General features: G+C 37.5%; 1 long non-coding RNA gene across 2 annotated transcripts in view; it reads left to right on the top strand.

The window, feature by feature from the left end:
- The first annotated feature begins 1,217 nt into the window (after nt 1-1,217).
- LOC307069305 overlaps nt 1,218-19,610 on the top strand; it is a 95,673-nt gene continuing 77,280 nt past the window's right edge. For both annotated transcript variants that reach the window (XR_013811488.1, XR_013811489.1), the window contains exon 1: nt 1,218-1,341. This is a non-coding gene — a long non-coding RNA (uncharacterized lncRNA). The remainder of the gene's footprint in view (nt 1,342-19,610) is intronic.

The raw sequence follows: 19,610 nt of genomic DNA on the forward strand, positions 1-19,610 counted from the left end.
TACACACATTACTGACAACACAGGTCGGGTCTATGCAGTATTTTACATGAAAATGGCCACACATCAAGGCCCAGATGTTTATACAATTCTCTACCATTACTTCCTATTTGAGGGTGACAATATCAGCATAAAGAAAGGGAAAGTAATGATGTAAATGAATAGAATAAGAGGTGTTCTATGCTGGGTTCTTGTAGAAAACTAATGATAATTTTAGAATGTAGAAACTAATCCTTTGGAAAGGAATTAAGACCTCTAAATTGTCTTTTCCTTAACTGTGCAGCACGAACCTTCCCCCACTAACCTTCCACACCATTCACATGTAATTTTGCACAAACAAGTTTGAGTCTCAGTTTAAGAAAATGTTTTGGGGGCTGGCATCCAGCTAGTGTATTTTTCCTCATGGAGAGGGACCAAAAATGATACACGTTTTGATTAATATAGAGGCTTCTTAGAGGAGTCAGAAGTTGAGCGAAGTCTAAAAGAAGGACTTTTGGGCTGGAGAACAGCATCCCAACCACTTTATAAAGACGCTTTCCGTTACAGAATTAAACAAGGAAGCATCTTGTTTTGGATCCAGTTTTGTCATTGATTTATTGTATGAATTTAGGCCTAAACCCTTCCCATCTCTGTACAGTTTTCTCATCTTTTCAATTAGCTGGTTGAAGTAGACCATGATCTATAGGAGCACGGAGCTCAGTGGAATGAAAAGAATTAGGTTTTGTACACTCTAACACTCACTAGCTGTTGCAGCTTTTGGAAAACTGGTTCATCTCTCTAAGCCTTAGTTTCCTCATCTATAAAACAGGGAACATCGGTTCCCAGCTTACCTTATAATGTTGTGATAATTTGGTAAAATAACAGAAAGATAGGTTTGTCTATTAAAAAATGCTATACACATGTGAGGTAAATGAAAGTTGACTAGAATGAGAGATATCTAGAAATGTGGAAAGGAGTCGGGGCAAAGATAAAAGCAATTTGGAATGGAAAAAGAAGAAAGAAATGAAGGGAAAGAAAATGGGAAATAACGAGGGAATTTCAGCGGAGATAAACGCTGTAACAGGAAGCGCAATTGGTCAGGAACACTGGGGAGGGGCCGCAGGGCGCCTGGGTCACGTTGCTGGGGGAGCCATTTGGGCAGTGCACGGCGGTTCGGTGCCGGCGCTATTTGGCTGTGACGCCCAACTCAGGTTTCTATCGCCCTATCCCTTAGAGCTCATCTAAGACCTAAGATGGCGGCGTTTGCGTGGCGTGTAAGCGCTGCAGGCGTACCAGATATGGAAAGGCGGCCAAAGGACGAATCTACTAAGGAGTGTCCAAGAACTCGCCGATATTTGTGTTGTGGTGAGTGCTGAACCTCACATCGGGTAGAAAAGTCACCGTTACCGAGGTTACACACTTCGGGATCGCGTGGCCTGCCTGAGTGGGGGAGGAGCCGGCCTGCATTTTATCTTTCTCTCTCTCCTCTCTTCAAAATATCGGAGAATAATTTCTCGCTCCTTAATCACCTTACTGTCACGGATTAGGATAGGTCGTTGCACAAACTAGCTCCTAGGAGCGATCCTGGGTCGTTTTCCTCTTTGTTTTACTTTTTTAAATGGGTTTTTTTGACACCATGACGCCCTAAAATGAAAGATTCTGTCTCCCTCGAGCACTTTCAGGAACTGCCTAACCTGTTGGGCCTACTCGTCCTTAATTCCTTCGGGCTGCCTTTCATGTGCAAACTTAGTAGCTTTGATAAACCAGTCAGTTTGTAACATATTCATTGTGGGCTAGATTAAAATTTTTTTTCTATGCCCTTTATATATACCCCAAATAAGGACTTTTGGGCATATAATACTTAACATTTGTTCTGGAAGCATGTCAGAGGTAGAGGTGTGTGTGTGTGTGTGTGTATAGATAATATTTGTAGGAGTTGCTATGTAATTTTGTGGATTGTTAGTTTGATTACTCAATGAGTAAGGAAAGAGCTAAATTTCCCGTGTTCAGATCTCTTGGTGAAAATAAATTTATGTTAAGCATAATATCATAACATGTTTACTGTATGGGGAAGACAGTAAAACTGAATTTAATCTATTAAATGCTTATGTGGTTAAAAGAAATTTCACTCAAGAAATGCCCATATCTCATTCATACGTTGCTGGAGAGTATGAATTGCCGTAACCTTTTGAAAAAATAATCTGCCAGTGTTTAGGGAAATAAAAAATACAGATACCACTTGACTAAATACTGGAACCTAATAGTCTGACTTTTAAGAATACATCCTACAGAAATAAATGTACCATTGTATAAGGACATATGAACAAGGATGCCTTTGTAGCTTTGTTTTTGTGACAGGTAACTGGAAACAGCCTGTATATCCATCAATAGGAGGATGTTTGAATAAATTGTGGGGCATTCGTATTATGAAATATTTTGAAGCTGTGGAAACAGATTTACCTATTTACACTCTTTTGATTTAGAGAATGCTGTAATGTATTGTTATGTGAGGAAAGTAAGTTGTAGAGTACTCTATCTAGTATGATTTAGTGTTTTTGGTGGTGGTAGTGAGTGGTGAAGGAATGTTAGATTAACTTTCTTTTCTTTGTCTTTTTTGGGGGGCTTTCTATATATGTTATGAAATACTTAAGGTATATACAAACATATAAAGAATAATACAGTGAATCTCTTTTCTCACCAACCAAACATAAAAAATTAAACATTACCATTATAGTTGAAGTCCCCTGTGTACCCATCCCTGATTGCATCTCTCACCTCTTCCCCAGAGGTAACCATTATTTTAAAGTGATTCTTTTTCCCATGCATTTCTGAAACTTTTGTGACATAATGAACTTTTTCTAGCATGGGTTATTTTTTGTACATTTTGAAGAGAAAATTTTAAAAGTCAATAAAAAAGATGAATTTTTAAGTGCCTGTTATCTGGGTAACAGTAACAGGGGCCAAGTGAAATTTCTTCTAAATTGAGGACAGAATCTAATTTATTAAAAAACCAAAACCAGGAAACGAGTGTTGGCAAGGAAGTAGAGAAATTGGAACTCTCATACATTGTTGCTGGGATATAAAATGGTGCAGCCACTGTGGAAAACAGTTTGACAATTTCTCTATAAGTTAAACATAGAATTACCATACCTCCTTGCCAACACTTGTTATCTCCTGTTTTTGTTTGTTTGTTTAATTTTAAAATTACAACCATTCTAGTGTGTTTGAAGTTATATGTCATTGTGGTTTAGATTTGCATTTCCCTAATCACTAATGATTTGGGGCATCTTCACGTACTTGTTGGCCATTTGTATATTTTCTTTGCAGAGATGTCTATTCAAGCCCTTTGCCCGTTTTTAAATTTGGGTGTTTGTTGTTGAGTTATAAATTCTTTATATATTATGGATAGTAGACTGATCATATATATAATTTGCAAATTTTTCCCCATTCTGTATATGTTTTTTACACGTTCTTGGTAATGTCCTTTGGTGTACAGATTTTTAAAATCTGAAGTCCACCTAGTCTATTTTTTTTTCTTTTGTTGCTTGTACTTTTGGTGTCAAATCTAAGAATTCTTTGCCAAATTCAAGGTCATGAAGATTTATCCCTATTTATTCTTCTAAGTGTTCTATGGTTTTAGCTCTTATATTTATGTCATAGATCCATTTTGAGTTAATTTTTATATATGATGTGGGGTCCAACTTCATTCTTTTACATGTGCATAGCCAGTTGTCCCAGCACCATATGTTGAAGAGACTGTTCATTCCCCCATTGAATGGTCTTGGCACCCTTGTTGAAATCAGTTCGCCATAGATGTATGGGTTTGTTTTTGGTCTTTCAGACCCCACCTGTTTCTATCCTTATTCCAGTGCCACTGTTTTTCTTTGTTTGTTTGTTTGTTTTGCGGTACACGGGCCCCTCACCACTGTGGCCTCTCCCGCCACGGAGCACAGGCTCTGGACGCGCAGGCCCAGCGACCATGGCCCACGGGCCCAGCCGCCCTGTGGCATGTGGGATACTCCCGAACCGGGGCACGAACCTGCGTCCCCCGCATCGGCAGGCGGACCCTCAACCACTGCGCCACCAGGGAAGCCCCCAGTGCCACTGTTTTGATTGCTGTAGATTGTGCTAATTTTTAAAATTGAGAAGTGTCAGTCCTCCAACTTTGTCCTTTTTATTGTTTTGGCTATTCAGGGCCTCTTGTAATTCCATATGAATTTTAGAATCAGCCTGTCCATTTGTTTTTAAATCATATAGAAAAAAATAAGAGTTACAAACCAAAAGTACAATAATACTGGCTTTTATATTTACCTATGTAGTTACCTTTACCCATGTTCTTTATTTCTTCATATACTTTTGAGTTACTATTATCCTTTCATTTTAGCCTGAAGGACTCCCTTTGGCAATTCTTGTAGGGTAAGTCTGTTAGCAGTGAACTCCCTAAGCTTTCGTTTATCTGAGAATGTCTTAATTTTTCCTTCAGTTCTCTTTTGACAGATTTATTGAAGTATAATTCATAGCATACAATCACCCATAGCATACAATCACCCATTTAAAGTATACAATTCAATAGTTTTTAGTATATGTGCAACCATCACCACAGTCAATTTTAGAACATTTTCATCACTCCAAGAGGAAGTCCATATGCTTTAGCCATAAACCCATACCCCCTTCAATCCCACCTGCCCATCCCTAGGTAACCACCAATCTACTTTTTATCTCTATAAATTTCCCAGTTTTGAGCATTTCATATGAATAGAATCATATAATATATGGCCTTTTGTGATTGACTTTTTTCACTTAGCATAATGCTTAAAAGTTCATCCATGTTGTAGCATGTATCAGTACTTCAGCCCATTTATGGCTGAATAATGTTCCATTCATAGTATGGATATCCTACATTTTGTTTATCTGTTCATCCATCTATGGACATTTGGGTTGTTTCCACCTTTAGGCTATCAAGAATAATTCTGCTAAAACATTTGTGTACAAGTTTCTGTGTAGATACATGTTTTCATTTTTCTAGGTGTATACTTAAGAGCGTTATTGCTGGATCATATGTTAACTCTGTGTTTAATAGTTTGAGACACTGGCAGACTTTTTTCCAAAGTGGCTGCATCATTTTACACTCATACCGGCAGTATGAGGGCTCTAACTTGTCCACATTCTCACCAACACTTGTCATTATCTGACTTTATCCAATTCTGGCCATCCTAGAGGGTGTGAAGTGGTATCTCATTGTAGTCTCCTTTCCCACAAGGTTAGTTCCCTGATGTTGCTCCTTGGGGAGATGCAATTTGAATATACCCACCACCACCCTAGGATGACAGGGGTTTTGTTAGAGCTGACTGTCTCTGACCACACCGAGCAGCCAAGCTCCACTTACTGTGAACTGATTGTTTAATTGTTTTCCATAATGCCCTAGGGCATAAACTATTCTGAAAACTAATTCAGTCAAATAGTGGGTCATTTGAAGAAATAGTTGCTGAAGTTAGTGTTTGATATTTGTTCTGGCTGTAGGAGGGTTCCTCCCATTTGCCTTATTGCCCAGTTCTGACCTGCAAACTAGCTGACCTACAGTTTAGCCTATATTTTGAATCTTCTCCCAATTGCCTTTCTTTACAACCTCACTGTTGTTTCAGGGCTCCTCTAGGCTTGACTTTCTCCGTGGTCTTGCAAATGAAGTCAGTTCAGTTCCTTTGAGAAGAGAATAGGCGCTCCGTTTTAATGTCTGCTTCTTCCCTCAAGCAAAATCTCTGAGTCTGGTCTCTGGAGGTGGGGGTAGGGACAATAGCAAGTTTCTCCGGACAATGGCAAGTTTCCCTCTGAGAGACAATTCTGCTCGGTTAGCTGAGCACTTAGTGGAGGGGAGGGTGCCACCAGAGGTCCTCTCAGTTTGCCTTTCTCTCACAGCCCAGGGCAAGGATGTTCAGGGTCCCAGTAGTCTCCATGTACCACACCCAATTAGAGTCTACATTCCACCACCTGAGGTTAGGTGGCAGAAGGGAACCCGTTCCTCTAAACCACACTTGCTCAGGACTCAGCCCTAGCAACAGGCAGCTGGTGGCTGGATGGGAAACTCCGATGCCCTGTTCTTCCAGGGAAGAAAGCTCTCTAAATGGGACTGGGGGAGGTGGGCGGGGAGGGTGGAGAGGGAGCCCTGTTTTCTTGGCTTCAGGAGTCTTGAGTAGAGTCTCCCGTTCCTTGAGCTGGGATGGGAGAAGAACGGTGGGAGGGAGAATGTAGTCTTGGTTCAAATACCGTAGACTTACCTTTCTTAGTGAATTTTAAAAGATGTTCTTGAATAGATGTTTCTTCATTTGTTCTTTGTCCTTAGAACCATTTCCAGAGGCTTTAAATGGTTGGGTTTCTTTTTTTAACAGTTTTCGTCAGTTTCAGTGGGGAGCAGGACACTCGAGCTCCTCACGCTGTCATGCCATAAGTCGATTTCTTGCCCTTCTTTGTGAAAGATTGTTTTGTCAGAAATAGATTTGTTGATTCAGAGCTTTTTTTAATTTTTATTTTTCCTTTCTGGCTTCTTCTTTATTTTTTATTTTTTTTTTATTATTGGGGTTTAGCTGTTTTACAATGTTGTGTTAGTTTCTACTGTACAGTGAAGTGGAGTTCCCTGTGTTATACGGCAGGTTCTCATTAGTTATCTGTTTTATACATACTAGTGTATATATGTCAATCCCAATCTCCCAATTCATCCCACCACCCCTCTTCCCTCCTTGGTGTTTGGTGTCCATACATTTGTTCTCTACATCTGTGTCTCTTATTTCTGCCTTGCAAACTGGTTCATCTGTACCATTCAGAACTTTTGTTTTGTTCCAGCATTTAAAATATGTCATTCCACTGCCTCTGGCCTCCATGGTTTCTGAGGATGAGTTACTTCTATTTTCTTGCTTTTTTATTTGGCTGCGTCGGGTATTAGTTGAGGCACGTGGGGTCTTTGTTGAGGCGTGCGGGATCTTTCGTTGTGGAGCGCGGGCTTCTCTCTAGCTGTGGTGTGTGGGTTTTCTCTCTCTGGTTGTGGCGCTTGGGCTCTATAGTTGTGGCGCACAGGCTCCAGAGTGTGTGTGCTCTGTAGTTGAGGCACGTGAGCTCAGTAGTTGTGGTGTGTGGGCTTAGTTGCCCCATGGCATGTGGGATCTTAGTTCCCCGACGAGGGATCGAACCCATGTCCCCTGCATTGGAAGGCGGATTTTCTCCCACTGGACCACCAGGAAAGTCCAAAAAGAGAATCTTAAAAGCAAGAAAAGAGGGACTTCCAATGCAGGGGACATGTGTTCGATCCCTGGTCCGGGAAGATCCCACATGCTGCGGAGCAACTAAGCCCGTGCGCCACAACTACTGAGCCTGCACTCTAAAGCCCACGAGCCACAACTACTGAACCCACGCACCACAACTACTGAAGCCTGCATGCCTAGAGCCTGTGCTCCGCAACAAGAGAAGCAACTGCAATGAGAAGCCTGTTCATCACAGTGAAGAGTAGCTCACGCTCGCCACAACTAGAGAAAGCCGGCGTGCAGCAACGAAGACCCAGTGCAGCCAAAAATAAATAAATAAATGCATAAATTTATAAAAAGCGGGGGGGCTTCTCTGGTGGTGCAGTGGTTGAGAATCCACCTGCCAATGCAGGGGACACGGATTTGAGCCCTGGTCTGGGAAGATCCCACATGCAGCAGAGCAACTAAGCCCGTGTGCCACAACTACTGAGCCTGCGTTCTAGAGCCTGTGAGTCACAACTACGGAAACCTGCGTGCCTAGAGCCTGTGCTCCGCAACAAGAGAAGCCAGCACAGTGAGAAGCCTGCGCACCACAATGAAGAGTAGCCCCTGCTCTCAGTAACTAGAGAAAGCCTGCACGCAGCCACGAAGACCCAATGCAGCCAAAAAAAAAAAAAAAAGATTCTCTCTTTTTCTTGGGTTTCAACATGTTGATTATACTACAGCTCAGTGTGGATCTTTTTTGAGTTTCTTCTATTTGGGATTCATTGAATTTCTTATGCTATGTAGATTGGGCATTGTTTCATCAAATATTCTTTTTTTGTAATTACCCTTTATTCATATTTGAAAACTGAATGGAAGGCATAGGGAATATTGCTTCCTTAGTTTTGGTCTGCATTATGGATAACAAAATAGTATACAAAATATAATTTGGGGACCTGTGAAGAATATTGAAGGATTGGAGAGAACAGCTTTCATTAGACTAAATACAGAGATTTCTGTTACCTTTTCACAGATTGATAGGATGAAGACAAAGCAGACAAAGATAACTGATATTTGGAGATCACTGAGAAAATTGAGAGGGGTCAGGCTGGGCCCATCTTTCAATAAAGAAGTCTCATGGCCCTCTGGCTTGTGCTTCTGAATTGTATTGATATGTCTTATACCTTATAATGAACACCTGAGTTGTACAGAGATGAGAGAGGTTACAACTGAAGATCCCAAGTTATATATGAAGCCTGTTTAGTCCTGCAGGATTCTGAACATTGCTTCAAGGTTCTCTGTCATTTTAATAAAAATAGATCTATCACTTCTATTTATTGAGTATTTGCTACATAGGACGTACTTTACTCATCAACTCATTGGAACTCTTAAAAGTTCTAAATAATTGTTAAACCATTTCACAGATGAGGAACTTGAGGTTTATATGGGGACTGATCCACCCATAGTCATGGTTGAATATTGACAGCTCAAGGATATTGTTTGCTTTATGATGTATCTGTAGGTGTATTTGAAATGGATGGGGAAGACAGTTTTGTTAATATGTTCTCAAAATTTATAACCTGTCTGGAAGTGAGAATTATGACTTGATTTGAACATTTCCAGGTTATTTTGCACCATACCTCATGTGATATTTCTTTTCAGTAAATGTTGTTCAGAATGTGTATATATCCCTGATTATGTCTAAAGGGCACATGGAAAGTCAGCAGAGAGCCATATATGCCTGAAACACCAAACTCTATACATATAGTCCCATTCTCCAGCGCTATCATATCAACTACCCTCCCTTGGAACTTTTCCGGGAAGCCCTCTTGGAAGCAGAGTATCCATGATGTTTTAGAAAGCAGTGACCCAAGGAAGTGAATGTGGATTTCAGTCAAGAATTGCAGGCCTTGCTGGACACATACCAGAGAAAATTTTTCAGAGGTGTGATGCTGGAGAACATGTCATCTGGTCTCTCAGTGGGTCTGTCAACATTGACTTCCTTTTTTTTTTTTTCTTTTTTCTTCAAATATTCTTGATATCCCTTTCTCTCCCTCCTTTTCTTTTGGACCTCTCATTTTGTGTGTTGGTATGCTTGATGCTGTCTACAGGTGTCTTAGTTTCTTTTCCCATTTCTCCCACCCTCTGCCTCTGCCTTTGGCAACCACTAATCTGTTCACTGTATCTATGATTTTTTTTAAAGATTCCACATATAAGAGAGATCATACAGCATTTGTCTTTCTCTGTGTGACTTATTTCCCTTAGCATAATGCCCTCAAGGTCCATCCATATTGTCACAAATGGCAAGATTTCTTTCTTTTTTATGGCTGAATAACATTTCATTGTATTTATGTATTCTATATATGCAAACCATATATATATGGTGTGCATATATATAGTATATATTTGTATAATATATATTTTTATGTATATATTTTACATATACATAAAATACCACAATTTCTTTATCCATTCATCTGTTGGTGGACATTTAAGTTGTTTCCATGTCTTGGCTATTGTAAATAATGCAGCAGTGATCATGGGGTGTGAATATCTTTTTGAGTTAGTGTTTTTGTTTCCTTCAGATAAGTACCCAGAAGTGGACTTACAGGATCATATGGTAGTTCTGTTTTTAATTATTTGAGGAACCTTCATACTGTTTTCCATAGCGGCTGTACCAGTTTACATTCCTACCAGCAGTCCATAAGTGTTCCCTTTTCTCCACATACTCAGCAACACTTATTTCTTGTCTTTTTGTTAATGGTCATTCTAATAGCTATGAGGTGATATCTCATTGTGGTTTTGATTTGCATTTCCCTGATGATTAATGATGTTGAACATCTTTTCATGTATCTGTTGGCTGTCTGTATGTCTTCTTTGGAAAAATGTTATTTGGCTCTTCTGCCCATTTTTTAATCGGATTGTATAACTATCTTATGCCAGTAATTTTTAACTACTGATATGTTGGAAAAGAGTGGGAAGGAAACAAAAGTTTTACTTCTGAAAAGTGAATAAAGCAGATTTAAAAAATAGTGTCAGGCTGGCATAGATCCGGAAAATATAAGGAGAAAAATCTATTAATTGAAGCTGACTCTGAAATGACATAGATGACAGAATTAATGTTTTGAGGACTTTATTTTATTTTATTTTATTTTTATCTGTTAAGCCATGGGATTGCAGTTTATGCTTCATATCTGCATGAAATGCTCCTTGTAAAAAGTTAGACATTACTTTTATAGTCAGAAAAAGATAGCTATGTACATGGGGAGCAAAAGCTTAAGAATCCTCAAGTCAGTTATAGAAAAGGTAGGCTTTAGGCAAATGCAATAAGTAGTAGCAGCTAGCGCTTGAGCGCCAACTGTCTGTGTGAACAGATGCCCATGTGGAGTCTCCCAGGTAATTCCCACAACCCCATGAAGTGAGTCCTAAGTCCCAGAGCATTAATACCTCACTCATCCCTTTACTGTGGGCAAGGGATGGAAATGGGGCTTGAACCCAGGTCTGATGCTAGAGCTAGACTTCCTTAGTAGGGTGACACTCATCTAGGAATGTTAAACCCTACTAGATTCTGGGATCCACGGGCACAGTGACTATATCTTATATTATTTTATTTTATTTTATTTATTTATTTATTTATTTAAATTTTTTTCCAGTTTGGGGTGTTTTTTTTTTTCCCACATTTTTTTTTATTAGTTTCTGCTTTATAACAAAGTGAATCAGTCATACATATACATCTGTTCCCACATCCCTTCCCTCATGCATCTCCCTCCCTCCCACCCTCCCCATCCCACCTCTCCAGGCGGTCACAAAGCACCGAGCTGACCTCCCTGTGCTCCGCGGCTGCCTCCCACTATCTATCTACCTTACCTTTGGTAGTGTATATATGTCCATGCCTCTCTTCCGCTTCGTCACAGCTAACCCTTCCCCCTCCCCATATCTTCAAGTCCATTCTCAAGTAGGTCTGTGTCTTTATTCCCGTTTTACCCCTAGGTTCTTCATGACTTTTTTTTTTTTTTAAATTCCATATATATGTGTTAGCATACGGTATTTGTCTTTCTCTTTCTGACTTACTTCACTCTGTATGACAGACTCTAGGTCTATCCACCTCATTACAAATAGCTCAGTTTCGTTTCTTTTTATGGCTGAGTAATATTCCATTGTATATATGTGCCACATCTTCTTTATCCATTCATCCGATGATGGACACTTAGGTTGTTTCCAGCTCCGGGCTATTGTGAATAGAGCTGCAATGAACATTTTGGTACATGTCTCTTTTTGAATTATGGTTTTCTCAAGGTATATGCCTAGTAGTGGGATTGCTGGGTCATATGGTAGTTCTATTTTTAGTTTTTTAAGGAACCTCCATACTGTTCTCCATAGTGGCTGTACCAATTCACATTCCCACCAGCAGTGCAAGAGTGTTCCCTTTTCTCCACACCCCCTCCAGCATTTATTGTTTCTAGATTTCTTGATGATGGCCATTCTGACTGGTGTGAGATGATATCTCATTGTAGTTTTGATTTGCATTTCTCTAATGATTAATGATGTTGAGCATTCTTTCATGTGTTTGTTGGCAGTCTGTATATCTTCTTTGGAGAAATGCCTATTTAAGTCTTCTGCCCAGTTTTGGATTGGGTTGTTTGTTTTTTTGCTATTGAGCTGCATGAGCTGTTTATAAATTTTGGAGATTAATCCTTTGTCAGTTGCTTCATTTGCAAATATTTTCTCCCATTCTGAGGGTTGTCTTTTGGTCTTGTTTATGGTTTCCTTTGCTGTGCAAAAGCTTTGAAGTTTCATTAGGTCCCATTTGTTTATCTTTGTTTTCAGTTCCATTTCTCTAGGAGGTGGGTCCAAAAGGATCTTGCTGTGATTTATGTCATAGAGTGTTCTACCTATGTTTTCCTCTAAGAGTTTGATAGTTTCTGGCCTTACATTTAGGTCTTTAATCCATTTTGAGCTTATTTTTGTGTATGGTGTTAGGGAATGATCTAATCTCATACTTTTACTGTTTTGAGGACTTTAAAACAGTTGTTATGAATGTAAAGGAATGACTAAAAATGTTATGTTGAAGTATGAAAAATACAAGAAGGATTTCAACTTCTGAGAATTAAAGGTATAATTGTTTTTAAAATTTAAGTTCTTTAGGGAGTTTCCTGTCATCTTTCTGTTATTAATTTCTAGTTGAATTATATTATGGTTTGAGAAAATACTTTGTGTACTTTCAATTTTGCTGCTGTTACTGAACAAGATGCACAGTATTGCAAGGCCAAGCAAGGAGATACAGGTGGCTCCTGCTCAAAAACCCCTGGTTGTCCAGTGGTTAAAACTCCGTGCTCCCAATGCAGGGCGCCTGGTTTCGATCTCTGGTCGGGGGACTAGATCCCACAGGCATGCTACAACTAAGAGTCCGCATGCTGCAACTAAAGATCCTGCATGCTGCAACAAAGATCCAGCGTGCCGCAGCTAAGAAACTTCGCAGCCTAAATAAATAAATATTTTAAAAAAACCCCAAACCCTGAACTCCCCAAGTTTTTCAGCAAAGCATTTTTAAAGGCAAGGTGAGGGAGGGGAGTCATTTTTAAAGGCAAGATGAGGAAGGGGAATCCCAGGGTTTGTGATCAGCTCCTGCACAATTCTCTGATTGGTGTTGAGATAACAGGGCAGTTAACATTATCAATCCTTATGCACCAGAAGGTCTGCACGATCATCACGTCGTTAATTTCTTTCATTTGGTGGTGGTTTTTAGCACCTGAAAAACTCAGGAAATATGCATGAGATACGGTTATCTGGGTACTTTAGAGAGGAGCTACAGCAGAGGATATGGGGGAGGAATATGTCCTGGGAAGGCCCCTTAGCGTCCTGCTCAGTTACACTGCCTTATACTTCATTGTTTGGATGGACTGTAGTTTATTTAACTAATCTCTGGTGTGTAGGCAGTTAGATTCTTTCTAGTGTTTTCCAATTGTAAACAAGGCTACAGTGAATAAATTTGTGTATATAAATTTTTGTATTGTTGAAGATGTATCTACAGGTGCTCCTATAAGAGTTATTAATTGCTTTTGCTGTCTTAAGTATTGCCAAATATCCCTCCAAAATGATTGTATAGTTTGCATTTGCACCAGCTATGTGTGAGAGTACCTATGTCCTCACAGCTTCACCAGCTCAATGTGTTTTCCTTATATATAATATATACATGTATGTGCGTATATGTGTGTATTTGTTTTAAGCAAATGGAGGATCTTACCAACATGCTGTTTAAACCATGGTCATAAGTGCATATATATATGCATACATAATGCATTAGATGCACATATATGCTTATATTTGCAGTGGCTTCTTACTTTCCCTTTATACGTATTTACGACATTTAACCAAACCTCTCTTAATGAAACTTTTTTCAGTCTTTTCACCGTCACATACAATGGTGTGATTATTTTGGAATAGTTGTAAATTCACATATAGTTGTAAGAAATAATACAGAGAGAGCCCATGTATTATTTACCCAGTTTTCCCCAGTAACATTTTGCAAAACTTGAGGAAATACAACAAGGACATTGACATCGATACAATCCACTGATCTTACTCAGATTTCCCAATTTTCATATTTTAAAAATACTGCCAATCTGGTGAGGAATGACATCCAGTGTTTTTTAAATTTGCATTTTTAAAATTTTTGAGTGAGTTTGAACATTTTCTCATATTTAAATGTCATTTTTATAGGTTTTTTTCTTTTGCTAGTAGCTGCTTCTTTTCCCATTTATCTATTGAAGTTTTGGTAAATTTTTGCTGCAATATCAAAGAATCTTTTATGTGTTTAAATGGATAAATTACAAATATTTTCTCCAATTGGGCTTCCCTGGTGGCGCAGTGGTTGAGAGTCCGCCTGCCGATGCAGGGGACACGGGTTCGTGCCCCGGTCCGGGAAGATCCCACATGCTGCAGAGCGGCTGGGCCCATGGGCCATGGCCGCTGAGCCTGCACGTCCAGAGCCTGTGCTCCGCAACAGGAGAGGCCACAACAGTGAGAGGCCCACTTACCGCAAAAAAAAAAAAAAAAAATATATATATATATATATATATATATTTTTGTTACTCCAAGTTTGTTAGTTATCTTCCTTTTTTTCAATTTAGATATCATTTACAAATAATTTAAAATTGACAGAACCATAGTTTTTTCATTTATTCATTCACTGGTTGAAGGACTTCTTGGTGTCTTCAGTTTTTGCCTCTATGAATATTTGCATACCAGTTTTGGTATAGAGATATATTTTAATTTTTATCTTGGGGAAATACCTAGGAGTAGGATTACTCTGTCATGCTGTAGGATTATTGGGTCATATTGTAAGAGTATATCTAACTTTATGAGAGACTGACAGTTTTCCAAAAAAGCTTTACCATTTCACATTCCCACCTGAAATGTATGGGAGTTTCCAGATGTTCTACATCGTCACCAGCACTTCATATTTTTTTCTTAAAGCCATTCTAATAGGTGTTTAGTAGTATCTTGGCATTTTAATTTTCATTTCCCTAGGGACTATGATGTTGAGTATCTTTCCATGAGTTATTTGACATCTATATCTTCTTTGATAAAAGGTCCTAATTGTTTGTTTGTTTGTTTGTTTTGGTTGCTCTGTGTGGCATGCAGGATTTTAGTTCCCTGATCAGGGATTGAACCCTCGCCCCCTGCAGTGGAAACGCAGAGTCTTAACGACTGGACCGGACTGCCAGGGAAGTCCTTTTTGTCCATTTTTAATTGGGTTGTCTGTCTTAGTATTGAGGTAGAATGTTTCTTTATATTTTCCATATACAAGTCCTTTGTGAGATATATGTATTGTGAATATTTTCTCCCATTCTCTGGTGTGCCTTTTGGTTTTCTTAAAAGATGTCATTCAAAAATCAGAAGTTTTTTAGATGAAATTCATTTCATAATTTTTTTAATGGTTTGTGCTACTAAGGAATACTTATATTACGTCAAGGTGGGAAAAATATGTTTTCTTCTAGGAGTTTTATAATTTTACTTATGTTTAGGTCTTTGATCTATTTCAAGTTAATTTTTGCATTTGGCATTAAGTAAGGGACAATGCTTATTATTCTTGCATATGGATATTCAGTTGTTCTGGCATTATTGCTTGAAAAGACTTCCCTTTTCTTATTGAATTGACTTGATACCGTTGTCAGAAGAAATTTGTCCGCATATTTGTTGCTCTATTTCTGTTCCATTGGTTTATGTTTTTTTCTCTTTTACTAATACCATGCTCTTGATTACTGTAGCTTTTTATTAAGTCTTGACGTCAAGTACTTTATGTCCTTCAACTTTTTTCTCTTTTAAAAAAAATTGCTTTAACTATTCTAGGCTCTTTCCATTTCCATCTAAATTTTAGTAGCTGTTTGTCAATTTTATTTAAAAATAATTTGGGCTTTTTTCTTTCATAAAATTCTCACAGATGCATTTGTTTGAGTATTTTAAAGTTGAATAATGACTTTCTTTTGTGTTTGTACTTAAATAACAATGGGCATAATAATTTTAGTTCACATTTTCTTTTCCTCAGAACTTTTTTATACTTGCTCTGTTTTTCTCAGGCATTTCAATATTGCTGTGGATAATTCTGGAGAAAGCCTGTCCCCCTTCTCCCTACTACATACTTAAGTCTCTTTTTTCTTAAACTAAAAACATTTTAAATTAATAGATTTTACTTTATAAAACAGTTTTAGATTTACAGAAAAATCGAGCAGATAGTACAGAGAGTTCCTATGGAAACTCTATGGATAGTATTATGATACTGCCCCCTCTCCCCAGTCACACAGATTGCACTTTTGCTCATCTTGCATTAGTGTGACACATTTGTTACAACTAATGAACCATTATTCATATATTATTATTAACTATAGTCCATAGTTTATATTAAGGTTCACTTTGTGTTGTACATCTCTATGGGTTTTGATAAATGCATTATGTCATGTATCCAGCATTACAGTATCATACACAATAGTTCCCCCTGGGCTCCATCTATTCATCCCTCCCTCTCCTGTGCACCCCACCTCCCAATCCCTCACAAGCACTGATCCTTTTACTGTCTCTGTAGTTTTGCCTTTCTTTTCCATGTCATGTAGTCAGAATTATACAGTGTGTGGCCTTTTCAGACTGTTTTCTTGCACTTAACAGTATGCATTTAAGGTTCCTTCATGTCTTTTCATGGCTTGATAGCTCAGTTCTTTTTAGCAATGAATAATATTGCATTGTCTGGACGTACCATAGTTTACTTACCATTCACCAGCTAAAGACCATCTTGGTTGCTTTCAGATTTTGGCAATTGATATATTATTATTAACTAAAGTCTGTAGCTTTTTGAATAGAGCTGCTATAAACAGTCCTGTGCAGGTTGTTGTGTAGACAAAACTTTTCAGCTCCTTTGGGTAAATACCAAAGAGCATGATTGCTGGATTGTATGATAAGAATGTGTTTAGTTTCATTATAAATTGCCAAACTATCTTTCAAAGTGGCTGTTGTATTTTGTGTTCTCACTGACAATGAGTGAGAGTTCCTGTTGCTCTGTCCTGGCTAGCATGTGTCTTAAAAAAAAATTTTTATCCACTCTAATAGGTGTGTAGTGGTATTTCATTGTTTTAATTTGTAATTCTCTTACGACATACAATGTTGAACATCTTTTCATATCCTTATTTGCCATCTGTGTATCTTCTTTGGTGAGGTGACTGTTTTGTTTATTTTTTTTGACTGAGTTTCTTATTTTATCATTGAGTTTTAAGAGTTCTTGGTATATTTTGGGTACAGGTCCTTTATCTGATATGTGTTTTGCAAATATTTTCTCCCAGTCTGGCTTGTCTTTCTATCCTCTTTGTATTGTCTTTCTCAGAGTAGTACTGTTTAATTTTAATAAAGTCCAACTTATTTCTTTGATGGATCATGCTTTGTTGTTGTATCTGAAATGTATTTAAAGGAAATATTTAAGACTATCATGGTATAAATGGGAGAGGGTGAAGGGACATAAAGGAAGGTTGGTTTCTACACTTGACTTGAACTAGTAAAGTGTTCACAGTAGTAGACTGTGATATGTAATGTATATATAATATGAAGCAACCACTAAAAAGCTATGTAAAGAAACATACTAATAAACACAAGAGATAAATCAGAATTCTAAAAAAAATGTTCAAGTAACCCACAGAGAGTCAGGTAAAAGAAATCAGAGAAATAGAAAGCTAAGAGAACAGAGGCAAAATAAAAAAGCAGACTTAAGCCCTAATATATTAGTAATTACATTAGATTTAAATGGCTTAAATGCACCATTTAAAAGACAAGAGATTGTCAGAGTGGAATAATAACCATGACCCGATTATATGTGTTAATAAGAAACTCACTTCAAATATGATTATATAGGTAGATTGAAGGTAGAAGGGTAGGCAGAGATATACCATATGAACCTCAATCAAAAGAAAGGCTACATTAATATCAGGTAAAGTATGCTTGAGACAAAAAAAATTTACTAAAGAGAGTGACATTTTATAATGATAAAATTCACTTAGAAGGTATGGCAACCTCAAAGTATATGTACCAAACAACAGAACTGTAAAATATGTGAAGCAAAAACTGATAAAGCTGAAATGAGATATAGACAAATTCATAATTACAGTTGGAGACTTCAGCAGTCTTCTCACAAAAATTGGCAGAACAATTAGACAGAAAATCAGTAATTTTATAGGAGAACAGCACCATAAACCAACAAAATCTAATTGGCATTTATAGAACACTCCACCCAACAACTGAAGAATATACATTATTATTTTTTAATTAATAGGGTTTATTTTTAGAGCAGTGTTAAGTTTACAGCAAAATTGAGAAGAAACTACCGAAAGTTCCTTGGTAACCCTGTATCGCCCCCCCCCCCCCATAAAACCAGTTTCTTCTATTGCTGTCTTGTATTTACATGGTACATTTATCAGTTGAGCCAATATTGATGTAGCAATATTATTAACTAAAGCTTACATTAGGGTTCACTCTTTGTATTATACATTTTATTTATTTTTGACAAATGTATAATGACATGCATCCATTATTACAGTATCATACAAGAGTAGTTACACTGCCCTAAAAATCCCTTGTGCTCTACCTTTTCATCCTCCTCTCTCTTCCCCCCCACCCAATTCCTGACAACCACTGATAGTTTTACTACCTCCATTGTTGTGTCTTTTCCAGAATGTCAGACAGTTGGAATCATACATTATGTGTAGCCTTTTCACTTTACTTCTTTCACTTAGCAACATGCATGTTTTTCCTGGCTCGATAGCTCATTTCTTTTTGTTCCTGAATAATACATGCTATTTTATAGTATATAGTACTTTCCATACTATTTGGAACATTTACCAAGATAGACCAAACCTTAACCATAAAACAAACCTTAACAAATTTAAAACAATTGAAATCATACATAGTATATTCTGACTACAGTGGATTCAAAGTAAAAACTAGTAACAGAAAAATAACAAGGAACTCTCTAACCACTTAGACATAAAACAACACTTTAAATAATCCATGGGTCAAAGATGAAGTCTCAAAGGGGGAGATTTATATATATATGTGTGTGTGTGTGTGTGTGTGTGTATACATGTATATATGTGTATATATGTATCTGAAAGAAAATGTAAGCACAGCTATCAAAATATGTGAGACCCAGTATTAAAGCATAATATGGAGGGGGATTTATACCACTAAATACTTTCATTACAAAAGAGGAAAGGTCTCAATTTCATAATCTATTTCCTACCTCAAGAAACTAGAAAAATAGAGCATAATTTAACCAAAACCAGAAAAAGGAAGGAAAAAATAAGTTAAGAAATTAATGAATCTGAGAATAGGAAAACAATAGAGAAACTAAGTGGAATACAAATTTAATAAAGTTGATAAACTTCTAGCAAGAATAACAAAGTTAGAGTAGACAAGTCATTAATATTAGGAATGATCCTGCAGCCATTGAAAAAATAATAAGGGCATAATACAGACAACTTTGTACTCATAAATTCATCAACTTAGAAGTAAAAGGCTAATTATTCAAAGTCAACAAACTACCAAAATCTAAACCAAGATGAAATGAGCAACGTGAATAGTCCCATAGCAATTAAAGAAATTGAAAGTGTAACTTGAAAGATTCTAAATTAGATATCTCAAGACCCAGATAACTTCACTGTTATATGCTGCGAATTATTTAAGGAATAATTAAAACCAAGTTTACACAATCTCATTCAAAAAATAGAACTCATTTTGATACTAGTATTACCATGATATGAAATTAGGGTACAAAAACATTCAAAGTTAGTACAAAACCCCCACAGAACTACAGACTAGTACAAAACCCCCACAGAACTACAGACTAGTATCTTTCATCATCTTAGACCCAAAATACTTTAAACATAA

The sequence above is a fragment of the Hyperoodon ampullatus genome (assembly GCF_949752795.1).
Source record: "Hyperoodon ampullatus genome assembly, chromosome: X".
NCBI lineage: Eukaryota > Metazoa > Chordata > Mammalia > Artiodactyla > Ziphiidae > Hyperoodon > Hyperoodon ampullatus.